Source organism: Erpetoichthys calabaricus, chromosome 1, assembly GCF_900747795.2.
Source record: "Erpetoichthys calabaricus chromosome 1, fErpCal1.3, whole genome shotgun sequence".
Lineage (NCBI taxonomy): Eukaryota > Metazoa > Chordata > Cladistia > Polypteriformes > Polypteridae > Erpetoichthys > Erpetoichthys calabaricus.
Window position 1 is genome coordinate 194,369,065 of NC_041394.2, and position 13,869 is coordinate 194,382,933.

The following is a 13,869-nucleotide window of genomic DNA, read 5'->3' on the forward strand; positions in this document are numbered from 1 at the left end:
AGCCTCCATTGACTCTGCGAAGATCACAGCATCGTCAGCAAAGTCAAGATCCGGGAATCTTTCTTCACCAACAGATGTCCCACAGCCGCTGGACCCCACTAACCTTGCCCAACACCCAGTCCATACAAGCATTGAACAGAGTAGGAGCAAGAACACACCCCTGACAAACCCCAGAATCAACTGGGAAAAACACAGACGTTCTTGCCTCCACTTTGCACAGCACTCACAGTACCAGTGTATAGGCCAGCCATGATATCCAGCAACCTTGAGGGGATCCGGTGAACCCTTAGGATGTCCCACAGGGCAGCTCGATCAGCTGAGTCGAACACTTTACGAAAATTGACAAAGGCTGCAAAGAAACTCTGTCGATATTTGCATTTGCGCTCCATGAGAACCCTCAGTACCAGGATGCGGCCGATGGTAGACTTCTTAGGCATAAAACCAGACTGTTCCGATAACTGGTAGGTGAGCATAGTGATCACGGATCCTATTGAGAATGACCCTAGCAAGGACTTTACCCAGCAGAGAGAGCAATGTTATCCCCCTGTAGTTGCCGCAATCCAGGCGATCACCTTTCCCTTTCCAGATAGGGACGATAAAGTCCCGTTTTCCAGTCAGTTGGGATGATGCCAGTCTCTCAAATGGAAGCAAAGATTGCTTGCAATGCCAGGAGGACAGCCTTACCACCAGCCTGGAGAAGTTCACCCCGGATACCACAGATCCCTGCAGCCTTTCCTCCCCTCAGCTGGTTCACCACCTGTGCAATCTCAGTGAGATTGGGTGGTTCACAGCTAATTGGAGGATCAGCCTCAAGAACCGTGGGCCCAGAGATATCCAACGTCCTAGCCTGAGGATCAGCTTTGAACAACTGCTCAAAGTAGCCAGCCCAGCGGGTCACAACTGCAGTGTCATCTGTAAGGACCGTTCCATCAGCCACCCTGACTGTGACTCTCTGAGGAACAGATTCGTATGTGCTTAATGCTTCGATTCCTCAGTAAGCAGGATGTGGGTTGCTAGACCACAGATGTTGTGTCACTTGCTCACAGATTCCTCTAACAAACGCCTCTTTATCTGCCCTCAGAGCCCTCGCAGCCATCCTGCTCAGTTCCCGGTACAGACCAGATTTGCCATTGAGCTGTGTGCAGCGACTCCTCTCAATGATATCCAGGGTGCCCTGCGAGATGAAATAATAAATAATAACGACTCAAAAATAAACGGTTTTCTCTTTGTTAATCTGTGTGTCCTCCTCCAGCAAAGCCAGCTTTTTCTTAGTAGAAAATTCCTTTGGATGCAGGAAATGATTTAATAAAGAGCCAGAAAATAACATGTGAACCAGGAAATAGGTAAAGATTCAAAACTAGAAAGTCAAACACAAACATCAAGCCAAAAATCAGAAACCTAAATTGTAATCAAAAATTTGTAAGTACAAGATTTGTTTACCAGAAACTATATCAAAATACTATTGCACAGAATTCTTGATCTTCACTCCATAGATTTGGATGATAAGGAAGTCCTCAGTGTGACCTTTATGCTGTCTAGCCAATGAAATCATTTCTTGGTCTTTTGCAGCACAATAGCAAACAGTCACAAAATGGCAGGATCCGCGATAACCAAATGGTGTTAAAAAAGATGCAAAAATAATTCAGCTATAGCACATTTTAAAAGAAAGAAACCCTTAAGAAAATCAAATTCTTCTTAATTAAAAACCTAATATGAGCATAAAAAAGCTGAGAAAAATGCCACCGGAAAGCCAGAAATAACTTAAATTTAAACCATATCATAATATCTAATAGTTCATCCAGCAGCATTCTCTGTGAAAATAGTTCTGTAGTTTCATTTCCCAGCCCTCACAATTTCTCAGCATTAGCCTTGACACTCCCGAACTTAATAATGGACAATTCAAGCAAAAAAAGAAACAAAAGATGAGATAGACTTCTCACCGTGTTCCTGTTATACTTTTCAGAACGTGTTCACTTGACTTTTTCTCATTCCTTGCAACAGTTTAAGTCACCAGTACTAAATCATCAACCTGTCTGCAGAATGCAAGTGTGCCAGTGCTGATCCCCTGCCTTCATCTACTAACGGAGAAACATTTTGAAATTACAAAGCTAAGGGGAGGGTGGTGCAAGCTGCAGTGTTGACGGCAGGTGTCATGTGACCCCAGTGTAACACCAGCTGTAGGTTTTCTTTTATTACATTGTGGACTAGAATCCTTGAGTGAGTTGGAAAGGACACAAATGTAGGATTTTTGGTTTTGCATTTGTCCATGTCCTCCAAAACATCCACTGTGTTGGCCTGTTTTGAGTGTCCTTGGTTTATATGGCAGGCATTTCAGATCTTTATGAGCGATACCTCTAAATGCTCTTTGTTATTGAACAGGTCTCTTAATGGAAAAAACCCAGCTCTGTACAGCTAGCTCACTGGCACTCTGGTACATTCTTGTGTAGATTGCTCATCAGTCTTGTAGTTTGTGCATCATCCCATTTTTGTTCTTGTGCCCATTTCTTCATGGATGTCTTTTCTGTGCAGCCACCAGTTTCCCACAAGATGGCAACTACCTTATCTTGCATGTGTATACAGATGGTCTGACCCCTGAAGCATTAACTGCCTTGTGTCCTGTCTCTCTGCCTGCTCTTCACTGTAGGTGGTAGCTATAGGTCATTGCAGCCCATTCAGCATTCAGGTAGCACCACAGAAGACAATTTTTTAATTCTTTTAATGACATTGGAATGCATAATGATCACCCATATTTAGACATACTGACCTGCCATTCAAATTCTTGACTTTGACCTATCCTTTCCCTGAATTCTGGTTATCATTCTTGTTTCTGACTATATTTTTTCTAGCATTTAGTTATTGAATTCAGCCATGAGTGATCTAGTGAACTGTTTCCTTTTTCCTTTAGTGACAAAGAACAGAAAGGTCAGTTAAAGAATTAGCAAATATATCCAATTGAAATGCAAGACAGAAGTGTTTTCAAATATAATTTAAACATGAACAATGTCAGCTTTACAAGCAGACCTACAAGGATAAAGCTCCAAGGATTAGCTGCTGCAACAAAAAAGGGCATTTTCCAAGTCCATGAAACAGCAAGAAGGCTGGAATTAGAAAATCCCTGGTCTCTAGACAAGCCAGTATGAGGAAATCAGTAATGATGGGAAAGTAGAGATGGGGTAATTAACAGATTTGTAACTCAACTGCAAAGGTTTGAAGAAAATTCAACCTTAATGTGAAGTACAATTTGTGGTAAGAATTAACTGTAGACCAGAGGTGATCCACTGTAACTTTGACTTTGGTCCTCTGGTCGAAACACTTTGATGGCTACTGCTACAGTATATGAGAAATACACTGATCAGCCACAACATTAAAACCAATGACAGATGAAATGATTAACATTGATTATCTTGTTACAAAGAAACCTGTCAGGGGGTGGGATATATTAGGCAGCAAGTGAACAGCAAGTTCTTGAAGGTGATGCATTGGAAGCAGAAAAAATTGGCAAGCATAAGAATGTGAGTGATTTTGACAAGGGCCAAATTGTGACAGCTAGGCCAAGGTTATTATAGTTTTATATGCCTTTTTATATTAGTTTTTATTTCTATATTTTTTGACCATGCTTGGAAATGCAGTTTAGTTTTTAATTTAGTTTTTTTTTCACAAAGGCATTTCTATTTTATTTTTATATCTATTAGTTTCAGTTTTAGTTTTAGTAATTATGATATGGCTAAACAGCTACCATGGAGTTTAGTTTTGTGTCATATTCAGACAGAACTATACACTTAATGGATTTGGATATGTTAGTGGAAGCTTACTACACTACATGGTTTACTATCTGGTTTTGTTTTTGTCTGATAAAAACTAGCATGATCAAAACCAAATACTGAATATGAACAAATTTATACAATTTTATAATTTTAAAAATATTTTCTATGTCATTTGTGCTGAACAAATGTGCACTGACTGTTGGCACTTTTTATCTTTTCCTTTTATTGCCCAGAATGGGCCAATTTATAATGAAATTTAAGTGAATTTTAAGGTTTGAGAGTTTTTTTTACTCTAAATGTCTATATCAAATAACATATCCTACTCCAAGAAAATGTGCTTATAATTAATGCCTTCAATACTGCATTCAAAAATCTCCTATACTGGGCTGTTTTATTTTCTACCAGCCATATTGATCTCTGCTTCCATCTCTGGCACATACAACTTGTAGGAAGAATTTTGCCACCTGCAAGGCCTGAAGAGATATCAAAAATCAGAAAATATATTCTACTGTGTTCTGACAGGTGTGATCATGAAAATCACGGGGTCTTAGGAAGAACAGAGGTCTTAGTCTTGAATCTGTGTGCAGACCTCACCTAGCTGTATTGAGGGAAACAAAGAAAAACAAGCATTTAGTGTCAGGATTAGGGGTAGTGAGACTTGAGTAGCCAATGTATAAGAACGGTAAACCCTTGAGCAGAGTAAGAGTAGGTAATAGGTGTATGGATGGGCACAAAACAACAGACCGCATTTGAGACTAGGAACAATATATAGATTATCTAAACCTGTGAATCCAGAGCAGGATGGCAGGAATCCTGGAGCCTACCCAAGCAGGTTTGGATGCAAGGCAGGAAAAATCCCTGGTATGCAATATGTATGATATGGCTGATGTTAAGAACAAAAAGATATTTCAACTATCTATTTTGAGAGATAGAAAAATTGAAAAAAGTAGGAGAAATATTTTAAAACATAATTCTGCTACTGGATTATTTTCACAATTTCAGCTATTTTGAGCTGTGAATATAAACTAAAAAAAAAGATAAATTAATAAATATAGAATAAATACAAAAACACATTAGTATGTTTAGTTTTTCACAAGTTGACAGACTCTCTTCGCCTACCTACCTGTAGTTCAGTGGAGACATTGCCAACTCAGGAATTTTACAAGGTTTGTATCGCTTCGTTGTTAAATGACTTTTTTAAAGCAAAACTGATTGGTCATTAACAATATGCTAATCTTGTATGATGACGTTGTAAGTCTCTCGATCAGTGCCGTTTTATTTTCAGAAAGGATTTCTCCCATGTGAAGTGGCAGGTGAATTATTGCCAACAAAATGCAGACACCTGAGAAATAAACTGAAACGTTACTCACTCATGATTTTTCTGTCCATACGGTAAAGGTTTTGTTGATCAGCACATTCCGATTTCAGGCGTTTGAATTACATATTGATATACAACAAGCACAAAGAACAGGTGTTACAGTAAATCGCTTTCTGTTTTACACGCTTTACACACCTGTATTCCAGCTTGCTCTGTCACTGCAAATGCTGTGTGAACACCTGCCCTCCATCACCAGCCACCATTCACTGGATGGATTACTTTCCAAAAGTGGTCCAAGGAAGGACAATCTGTGACACAGTGACAAGGTTATCAGTGCCCAAGGCTCACTGATGCTCATGGAGAACAAAAGCTAGTCTGTCTGGTCTGATCCCACAGAAGAGGTTCTGTAGAATTGTTTGCTCAGAAACTTAATGTTGGCTGTGAGAGAAAGGTGTCAACACACACAGTGCATTGCAGCTTATTGCTTATGGTGCAGCAAAGCCGCAGACTGGTCAGAGTACCCATGCTGACTCCTGTCCACCACCAAAAAGGCCAACAAAGGGCATGCCAGCATCAGAACTGGACCATGGAGCAATGGAAGAAGGTGGACTGATCTGATGAATCATGTTTTGTTTTAGATTATATGGACGGCAAAGTGCATGCGCGTTGTTTACCTGTCGAAGAGATTGGAGCTGGATGCACAATGAGAAGAAGGCAAGCCAATGGTGTGATACTCTGGGCATTATTCTGCTATGAAACCTTGGGTCTTGGCATTCAAGTGGATGTTACTTTGACACCTACCACCTAACTAAAGATTGTTACAGACCACGTATACTTTATGGCAATGGTATTCCCAGATGGCAGTAGCCTCCACAGGAAATTGTGCCCTGCCACACTATAAAAATTGTTCAGTAATGGTTTGAGGAATAAGACAAAGAGTTCAGTTTGTTGACTTGGTCTCCAAATTCTCCAGATCTAAATCTGATCAAGCATCTGAGGCATGTGCTGGAAAACAGGTCCGATCCATGCAGGCCTTAGCTCACAACTTACAGGACTTAAAGAATCTGCTGCTAACATCTTGGTGCCAGATACCACAAGACACCTTCAAAAGTATTGTGGAGTCCATGCTTCGATGGGTCAGAGTTGATTCGGCAACATGAGGGGGACCTACACAATCTTAGGTGGAGGTGAGTAAATTCTGGGTTACTAGGCATCTGTTTCATAAGAATTAAGTGTTTTCAGGCTTGGGTTTCTTTGAGTGATTGTACTAGTGTTTAACGTATTGTTCTCTGCATGTAGTTATTTAATCCTTACTTAGTTCATTTTGTGCTTCCCTTTTTTTTAACGATCAACCTGCAACTTTCTTTGTTGCCAGCTTACTGCCTAGTTTAATGAGTTCCGCACCCTTGCTTTGTCTTGCGAATTGCTTGGTCACACTCATCTGGGCTCACTGTTGCTCCCTAGTTAAGCAGACTTTGCATGCTGTTGGGCAAGCATCACCCCAAGCATCAGCCATCGTGTGAAGGCCGGTAAGACTGCAAGTCTACCTGTGTGAGTCCACTGAACAAGGAGAATGGACAAGACAACAGACACTCTCACTTGTCTAAGGTACCTTTTTCTCTCCTTTGAATCTTAAGCATGTGTCATAAATTAATTCCTATCCCTAACATCAGATGTTTCTCTCGCCCCTTTAACAGAAGAGGGAGAAACCCAGACAACCTTCATCCACTGCATCAAGCCACTACTTCAGACACCCTCTTCTAATTCGGCTTGTGGAACTGCCAGTCTCCAGTCAACAAAGCAAAATTTATTCCAGCTTTTTCCACCCAAAGGTGTCTCCATGTGGTGGCTCTGACAGAGAAATGGATTCAGCCAGAAAACACGGCAATGCCTACCGCACTTTCGTCTTCCTTCAACTTCTCCTACTCTTGTCCCTCCACCGGTAGGGGTGGGGGGACAGGTATTATTACATTGAAGTGCTGGAAATTCACCCCTCTGGGAAATTTATGCAATTTCGGTGCCTTTTAATGTTATGTTATTACTGTCTCCTCTCCAATTAACATGATCATTGTTCTTTATCGCCTTCCAGGTTTGCTCGAGATTTTCCTTGACAAGCTGAATGGACTGCTCTCTTTCCTCTCAGATGAGGATGATTCTTTTGGATCTGAACATCCACCTGGACAGCCTTCCTGCTGCTGACTTCCTCACTCTTCTTTCCTTATTCAGCATCACACTGCTCCACACCCCAATCACTCACAAGGCTGGCAATTTGCTTGACCTTGTTCTGTCACACAACTGCACTCCCACAAATACAGTTGTCACTCCTCTACACACATCTTACCACTTTTTCAGTTCTCTCTCCTGCTTCCCTTTTCTTACTCTTCTCCTCCCACCACTGTATCCTTCTACCTACACCTCCTCTCTCTCTCTCTCTCCCACCCATTTCTCTTCCATAGTTTCCTCTGCTCTCCCTCCTCCTGACCACTTCTCCTCTCGACACCAATACTGCCACAGATACCCTATACTTGACTCTGTCTTCTTGTCTTGACAATGTTTGTCCTTGTCCTTCCAGGCCTACATGTGAAAGATCCTTCTGTTCATATCTTTCCCAGGCACTCTGCAATCAATGGACCAAGCTCAGGACAAGTGAAAGGAAATGGAGTCCAAAGTCCAAAGCTCAGACAGACCTCACTTCCCTTCTTAAACCTCCTCCACCTCCTCCCCCAGCCTTCTTGTCTAACACTTTGCCACCAGGACAGGTTGGATGTCATTAGCAGTCAGTTCTCACCCTCACTGCCACTCATTATGCCTCCTTCCAAGCAACACCCAACATTCTTCACATTCTCTCCTCTGTGTGCCACTGTTTACAACCTCCTCTCCAATTACCCCAACACCTGTCCACTCAATTCTCTTCCCTTACATCTCCTTCAGGCCATCTCAACCTCACTCATTCCTGCAATTACACACATCATTAATACCTCACTAAGCTCAGGAACATTCCCTAACATCTTTCCCTATCATTCCCAAACACGCTCTGATAACCCCACTTCACAAAAAAACACTCGATCCATCCCAAGTTAACAACTACAGGCCTGTCTCTCTCCTGTCCTTTCTTTCCAAAACACTTGAAAGTGATGTTTCTAACCAGATCTCTTCCTCCCTTGGACAGAATGAATTGCTTGATACCAGCCAGTCTGGCTTCATGAGGAACCACTCGATTGAGACTGCTCTGCTGAGCGTGGTCGACCACCTGTGTCGCTCTAGAGCACGGGTGGGCAGATTCAGTCCTGGAGGGCTGCAGTGGTTGCAGGTTTTTGTTCCAACCCAGTTGCTTAATTAAAAAACAATCCTTGTCAATTATTTAATTTTATGGCTTGCTAGTGCTTTAACTCTGCCATGTCAGGCCATCCTAGATTTTTTTTCCTTTCTAAGGATATCATCTAAATTATTTGAAGTCTAAAACAGACAAGTTATTCTCAGTACTTCACTTTTTTCTCGTCACTTTCTTTCCAAGTATTTAATTAAACCCAATAGTGCATGATAAATACACACAGGTGTAAATGGAAACAAGCTAAATGGAGAAATGCTGGTTTCTTTTGTCATTTGCATCTTATTGCTAATAAGGAGCGATTAAAAACCAAGACTACAGCTGTTTAAGACTAAAATAAGCAATAAGGGTTCAAAATCTTAATGAGCGAGACAACTAAAGTGAAGCAGAAGTGTTACTTGAGCAATAAGTGCTTCTTATTAAGCAACTAGGTTGGAACAAAAACCTGCCCTCCAGGACTGAATCTGCCCATCCCTGCTCTAGAGCTAACATGTCATCAGTCCTGATTCTGCTAGATCTCTCTTCTGTCTTTGGCATAGTCAACCACAATATCCTTCTTGTCACCCTCTCTGAGATGCTCTCAGATAAGTTGAGTCCTACATCTTGAGCAGATCCTAGAATGTGTCCTAACAAACAGGCCCTAGCCTAATGTTACTCAATCGATTACCTCTTTTGTAAGTTGCTCTGGATAAAAGTGTCTGCTAAGCAAATAAATGTAAATGTATTAGGCAGGTGGTTTTAATGTTGTGACTGATCAGGGTAAGTCAGGATTTAGAAACATGACCTATGGATTAAAAATGAAACTAGTAGGAAGTTCTAATGCAGTGTCTGTATTACTTGTTACTTATTAGTGTTGTACTAGAGAAAGACAGAATGATACCATTAAAGAAAAAAAAACTGTAAATATTATGATCTTATCCAAAATAGTTGCAGTACTTTTTATAGTGCATTAGTAATTAAAACAATGATTCCTGCTTTTCCCATTAACTAAAAGTTATTTCCATACAAATAAAGTAAAATAAATATTCATAAATGGATTCAATTTTATACCAATGTGCAAGCATTTCTACTTCCTGATTTGTCCTGTTAGAGGATACATTTCTTGCTTTAAATATAGATTTTCATTTCTACCACAAAATTTACAATACTCTGCTTTACCTAGAAAATGTTACTGTCATGGTAACAGCAAAATTAGGACATTAAAAATATCATTAGTGAAGTATTAAGTTGCTTTAAAATTCTGTTGTAAATAAAAAAACAGTCTATTCATACCATTAGAAAATATTTTTTTTATACTAAAAATCCACTTGATGTTCTGTTTTTGCCACATTGTGTACCTAATATGTTCCAAACTTGTGGTGCTTGCTCTTTTATAGTCTATGAAAAACAAACATCTGGTTACTAAGTTTGCTGTAAATAGATTAGAGAATACTATTTTTTAATAAAATAAATGACATATTTATCGGTCTCTACATGATCAACTTGTAATTATATATGCTAAAAGAGCAATAGCAAAAACATGATATAATAAATTTAAGAATTTATAATAAAACTGCTTAAAATGAAAATATAAACTTATTTTTCATTATATATTTATATACACAAAAGTAAAATAAAAAAAACAACATTTTTTTAGAAAATATAAATATTAATTAAACATAGTCAACATTTAGTTTTAACATTTTTTTTGCATGGCTGAATCATCAAAGCCAACAGTTGCCAGCAACTAGTCTTAACATATTTGTCTTCTTGCTGCCAGCCACTGTCATTATAATTGGAGCAGATTTTTCCTCATTTGGCAATAAAAATAGCTATAGAACATGGAATTAAAATAATCCTGTACTGTGTATACTTTATGTATACCTTTGTATATACTGCATGATATATTTGTTTTTTGTTGCAACATTTAATGTTTCATTTGTAATTATTGTACAGCACACAAAGCTAATAAGTGGAAGTGTGCTCAATAAGAATAAACAGAATTGAACTGAATATTTTTCCTTTACAATACGTGTTACCATATGATATCTCAGCAGCACTTCATCATGGCACTGCGGTGGGTTGGCACCCTGCCCGGGATTGGTTCCTGCCTTGTGCCCTGTGTTGGCTGGGATTGGCTCCAGCAGACCCCCGTGACCCTGTGTTCGGATTCAGCGGGTTGGAAAATGGATGGATGGATGGACTTCATCATGGCCTCATAAAGTAGAGTCAGATTCTGGTTGAATGCATTGAAAAACTTTCTGTTGCATTTAAATTCTCAGTATTTCAGAAATAAGTGATTAGTGCCTCATTGTTTGCATCACAAGCTTAGCAAGTGGAATTCAGGATATACTGTATAACTCTCAGGAATTAGTTTTAGTAGATTTGTATGAAGAGTTTGTTTTAATATAAACCTTAACATAAAATACTGTATTTCAACAAATTTAATAGAAGTCTAAATTCAAGTTTCTTTTATAGATAAAGGAATCTAAACATGCAATTTATCTCTAGGAGTTTAGAAGTCAAGCAATGCAAAACATAGAAATGGCTGGCCGGTTGTCCCAAAATTGACTGAGACCAAGCAGAAATGGTAAAAGCTTCTGGTCACTAGTGGTCCCATGGTCCTAGAAGAAAACACAGAAGACTAACCTCCCAAAACATCATTTAACAAATCAGGAAAATGTCCTGCTGTGAAGAAGAAACTGTCAGGGCTCAACTCAGTTGATTTGCACATGCAAGTAAGAATTTTGCTGTACTCTGCGCAAATTGCAATAATCTTATATAAACATACAAAGACCTACAAAAATACAGATGTGGCCACAATGTTTTTTTCTAAATAAGAATCTGGCTTTAGTCCTGTAGTGCTTTAAAGTTCAAGCTTATTTTTTTTCTTACTGAATGTGTCACACTTGTTTTCTTTTTTGATTTTGTGATTTGGTATACTATGTTAATCCCCCAAGGGAAATTGTCTTTGGAGTTGATAATGTAGGGTCGGCCATTTTACAGCACCCTGGAGCAATTTTCAAGTTAAGAGCCCTGCTCAAGGGCCCAACAGAGTAAGATCTCATCTGGTAGTAATTGAAATTGAACCGGCAACCTTCCAGATACAAGTGCAGATCCTTAGCCACAGAGTCACTATGGTTAGATATCAACATTTTAATTAAATATACATAAAACACACTTGCAGAGGTAAAGAAGTCTTTAAAAACAGTCCAGCCAGATTTATTTCACACTACATACAATAAACAAGGAGAGGAATAAAGGAAAGGAAGGACCAAAGAAACGAGAAATAAGAAATCACGTAGATAAAGATAACATGGGTGTATTGTTACATTTTGGAGGTTGGAATGTTAAAGGGGATGCTATAGTGGTAGTGCTGCTGCCTCACAACGATAAGACCAGGGTTCATGCCCTGGGTGCTCCCTGCATGGTCTCCCCATGTCCTTGTGGGATTCCTCTTGTTTCTCCCCCATAATCCAAACACATGCATATTAGACAGACTGGTGATGCTCAATTGGCCCTAGTTTTTTGTGTTTATGTATGTGTGTGTTCATCTTGCAATTGACTAGCGCCCAACCTTGGGATTGTGCCTGTCTTGTGCCCAGTGTTTAATGGGATAGGCTCCAACCTTGCTGCAACCCTGCTTTGCAAAAGTGGGTTTGAAAGATGGATGGATGGAATCTTAAATGGTGTCAGTCATGAATTCAAAAGGAAAACAAAAAGTATCACATTTTAGCACACTGAAGTTAAACTTAGCTTTCCCACAGGAGATAATTAAAATATATAAGAGTGATCCAAGCTAAAAAGAGATTGAACCAAACAGATATTTTACTCACACTGTTATTAGAAGACTAGTGGATTTGGAAAATACTAGAGAAAACGAAGCACAAAGATTTTTAGCAAGCAGTGAAAAGAATTTTTTTAGGGAAGGACTGCCTTGGAAGACCTTTCATTCTATTAGGTCATAATATCCAGGTCATGACCATAACAACCATTATCATGGTGAGTACAGGTATGTGCAAAGCAAAATGGTGCTGTGACTGGCGAAAAATTAATTTTCAATTTAAATGGACCGACCTAGTAAAAAATAATTGCAAGAAATTAATTTTCAAGAACTGCTTTATTATTAAGCTGCTACCTCTGCCCATGGAAAGTGACAAGGAGAACGCAGAAGCCTTGAATTGTAAGTATACAAGGATCAAATGTTCATATTAAAATTTCCAGAACACATATTTAAAAAGTAGAATGCTCATGAGGGGATGCACAGCCAGTTGGCCTTGGTCACCAGAAATGTGACTTTAGCTGTTAAAACTGGCTCTGGTTCCCTCAGAGGATTGCTTCCAACTGTTAATTAGAGTTTAATTTATTTAGTCAGGGGTTCCTAACCTTTTTAATTTTTAATCATTTTAACATGTGTCTTACTATGGTCTTTATAGTGCTTCATGCTATTTCCTTTGACATTCCCTCCTGATCTCAGTCTCATCCTTCTTCTTGTAACAATAAGATTTGATAGATGCTTTCTTAGATCTTTGTGGACTATGACTGTCCCTGCACTATGCAGTCAATAAAGCCTTAGGGAACATCCCACAGGGCTAGTCTGAACCCCTTAGCTGCAGGGAAGTAAAAGCATATTACCTAAGCACGTGATTTGAAATGAAACTGGTTAGATCAGAACACAATTACAGCATAACATAAGGGGTATGCATACTTTTAGAAACACAACATTAATAGTTGTTTATATTTTTCTTCATTTTAACTAAAAATAATCCAATTTATTAAATACGGATGGTTACAAAGAGAGAGGTCTAATGTAATTTTTTTTGTTATGGTTTTTGGCCTTTAACAATTAAAAACGCATAATTTCAATAAAATTGTGAAGAGTCTCCTTTGCTGCCCCCTGCTTCAGTATAATTACATTTTATTTAAAACATAAATTATTATTATGTCTGTAAATTCATAAAGAGAGTTGTCTGTTTTGGTGAAGTGGGATGTAAGTGATAGGGTTAGCACCTCTTCCTAGGTACTGTAGCACCATAAAAATAAATACAGCAGATGGCAGATTTGATTTGAAAGAATATGCAGATTCAGATTCTAGAACACCCCTAGATCTTGTGCGTCACTTTCGTTAAGCACAATTCATATTCTGCAAACATTCCTGAAATTGTATTAGTGTGGTATTAGAATTACAAAAGATGAAATACACTCCCAATGTTAAAACTGAACCCAACCTTTAACACTAGAATTACCAGAGTCTACGAAAAAACTCGTAGATCCGGCCCACCTTAAAACCATTCTCACCTCTCTTTTGTCTTCTAAATGTGCCGATTAAGATGAGCAGCAAGCAGCCGGCTATTCCATCCCCCACCACTGCAGAACGTTCACTAAGTTTTCCCAGCTCATGCCTTGTTTGATTATCTGGGAGTGACTGAAGTGCTGGAGTTTTAGAGTGGAAATAATAGATCGCTATTTGGAACACATGC